The following is a 3,395-nucleotide window of genomic DNA, read 5'->3' as shown; positions in this document are numbered from 1 at the left end:
TCTTTCTCTTTCTCTCTTTCCTCTCTTTTCCTGTTTCTCTCTCTCTTTCCTCTTTCCTCTCTCTTTCCTCTCTTTTTCTCTCTCTCTTTCTCTTTCCTCTTTCTCTGTTTCCTCCCTCTTTCTTTCTCTCTCTCTTTCCTCTCTCTTTCTCACTCTCTTTCCTCTTTCTTTTCCTTTGTTTCTCTCTCTTTCCTCTCTCTCTTTCTCTCTCTCTCTTACGGCAGCATTGTTGGGGGTCCCCGCCGCCCCCAGCCCGGCCTCCACCGCGTCCTCAGCCGAACGGGTGGGGAGGGGGAGCAGGATGGGAGGCAGCGGCTCCGGTGGTGGCGGCAGCGGCACAGCTGCATCATCGGGGGTCCCCGCCGCCCCTGGCCCGGCTGCCACCCCCGCCAGGACTCCGTGCTCCCCGGCCTCGCCCTCCGCCCATTGATGGAGCCGCGGTGGGGACAGCGCCTGCTTGAGCTGTTTGGGCGGCAGAAGGAGAAAGAAGGAGAGGAGGAGGGCGAGGAAACTGCCGCCACCGCCCCAGCCAGGACTCCGTGCTGCCCGGCCTCACCCTCCGGCCATCGATGGAGTCGCGGTGGGGACAGCACCCGCCCGAGCTGCCTGGGGGGCAGAAGGAGGAAGAAGGAGAGGAGGAGGGTGAGGAAACTGCCGCCGCTGCCCCAGCTGGGACTCCGCGCTGCCTGGCCTCGCCCATCCAATGGAGCTGCGGTGGGGGCTAGTGCCGCACAGCCCCTGCCAGACTCTCCGCCAGCCCGGCTGCTCCCCCCCAGGCACCCCTCTTGTCCCGGCGCCCGCCCAAGCCGCCTGGAGGGCAGCAGGAGGAAGAAGGGGAGGAGGAAGAGGAGGGCAAGGATGCCACCACCAGTGCTGGGCCCCAGGAGGAGGCTCTCCTCTCCTACCATTGCTGCATCTCCTTCTTCCTTCCCATCAGCCTGGACTCCAGCGCGCCTTCCTGGCCAGCAGGGCCAATGATCGAGCTGGCTGGGGATCACAGGGGCTGGTCTCCCTTGGGCCGTGGCTTGCAGGACAGCTGGCCTGCTCAGCGGAACCTCCAGCAGACCGCTCCCAGCAGGGATCCCGGGGCTTCCCCGGGCGGCTGCAAGGCCACGAGGCCCTGGCCGCGCTTCTCCCAGGGGATGGGGCACCCGGATGCAGGGCCAATCAGGAGCCCTGCAGGAGATAAGTCAGCCAGAGAGAGGGGGGGGGGGGGAAGCGAAAGTGCCTCTGTCTCTCTCTCTGCAAATGGTGGAGGAAGCTCCGGAGCCATGGTCTACATTAATGAAAATATCAATCCTTTGGACATCTCTGGAGAAAAAAATGTCACAAGTGATGAGATTAGAGCAGTGGTGGTGAACCTTTCAGAGACCGAATGCCCAAACTGCAACCCAAAACCCACTTATGTATCGCAGGGTGCCGGGTGGATGTGGGCCACTGGGTGGGCGTGGCTGCTGGGTGGGCATGGCCACTGGGTGGGCATGGCTACAGTGGTCATGGCAGACTGGGAGGGCATGGCCAGGATGGGCGTGGCCAGATCGATGTTGTTCCTGGGGAGGGATGCCTGTGGGGGCCGAGCAGGGTTGGGGGAGATCCAGGGGGTCTCCAGTGGGTGGGGCAGTGGGCAGAAGGGCATCTTGCTCAGCTGATGGCTTGGGGGGAAGGAGGCAGCTACACCCCCTCCCAAACGCTTCTGTCTCCCCCCCTCCAGGCTGGGGCTGGTCAGATTTCCCCCATGGGCAGTGCTGTGCCCATCCCTGGCCAGCCCTCTTCCTCCATCCTCCTCCTCCTGCAGGCAGACCACGGCTTACCGAGCTGGGCAGCGCTTCTCCCTGCATGCGTACTCAGGCGGAGGAGCCGGGCAGCCACAGCTCTCGCTCCTCTCCAGCCTCCATCTGCCTGAGGCCCGAGCTCAGCGCACCCAGCTGGCCAACGAGGGGATGGAGAGTGCGGGACGGTGGCAGCTGCCCCAGGATGAGGAGTGGATGCTTCCAATGTCCGCAAGGGAAGAAGCAGCATGAAGGCTCCATGTCCAGTCCAGCCCAGCCCCGGCACGGCACGGAAGGTGAGGCAGCAGTTCCACGTGCATCCAACCCAACCCTCGCAGATTGCCATTCTCCCGCTGTCCCGACCCAACCCTCGCAAAGCGCTCTTCTCCCACCGCTCCGATCCAACCCTCGCAGAGCCCCAACCCGGTTCCTTATCTCCGCCCAGCTTGTTCTGCAGCCTCATGGCAACGACATTGGGCAGGAGGCAGCAAACGGCCACTTTCGGCATGACACAGCTGTTTGCTGCTTCGCATATTGCGCCCAAGGCTGCTGCAATGTAGCTCGGCCGAAAGCAGCCATAGAACAACTGGGGTAGGTTTCACCCCCACCCGCCGCAGGAATTATGTTGCCGCCGCTGCCATTTCTCCCACCTGCCGCATGATCGTGCTGCCACCATCGCCGTTTCCCCCCACCCGCTGCACGGATCGCGCTGCTACTGCGGCTTCAAAAAGGCCTCTGCCGCCCGGATCTATGCCTGCAAAGCGATTTTGCGCCCACCCCTATGGCCGATCCGGGTGGCAGAGGCCTTTTCCAAGCCTCTGGAGCTTGGATCCATGGCCCCGGGGCAATTTTGCAGTGCTCCAGAGGCCTGGAAAAGGCCTCTGCCACCTGGGTCGGCTGGGCAGAGGCACAAAATTGCTCTGAAGGCATAGATCTGGGCAGCAGAGGCCTTTTCCAAGCCTCCGAAGCCCAGATCGGGTTGCTGAGGCACCGCAAAATCACCCCAGGCCCATGGATCCAAGCTCCAGAGGCTTCGGAAAGGCCTCTGCTGCCCAGATCGGCCCTAGGGGTGTGTGCGAAATCGCTCTGTGGGCTTACCTGGACTCGTGCTGGCAGCTGCCTTCACCATCCAGCCCATATCCGCCTAGCTCTTGCAGCTGCTCCGACTCATAGTGCAGAGAGAGAGAGAGAGCGTAGGCACACATGGAAAGTGGAGGGCAGTAGTGTGGCCCCACCTCCCTCTGGGGCGATGGCGCACATGCTCACAGGGACGGCTCTGCATGCCGCCTGTGGCATGCGTGCCATAGGTTCGCCACCACGGGATTAGAGTGTTGTTGTGGTTTTTTTTTATTGAAAATTTTTAAAATTTTTACAATATAACTCCCCACCTCCCTCATACCCCACCCTTCCCCACCCCCCTCCCTTCTCCCCGACTTCCCAGAGCTACACACAGGGTTTACAATACAATAATTATATTCTGTCTTAAATTATATTATCCTTAAATTAACAATTCTATAACATCCTTTAGCTCTCTTCTAAACTGACATATTAAACATCATTATTACAAATTATTTAATTTTAATAAAATATACTACATTAACAATCACAAATTACTCAAAAACCAAA

This window comes from Protobothrops mucrosquamatus, unplaced genomic scaffold (genome assembly GCF_001527695.2).
Source record: "Protobothrops mucrosquamatus isolate PMUCROS unplaced genomic scaffold, P.Mucros_1.0 scaffold227, whole genome shotgun sequence".
In the NCBI taxonomy this organism is placed as follows: domain Eukaryota; kingdom Metazoa; phylum Chordata; class Lepidosauria; order Squamata; family Viperidae; genus Protobothrops; species Protobothrops mucrosquamatus.
Note: the sequence above shows the minus strand (reverse complement) of the source record.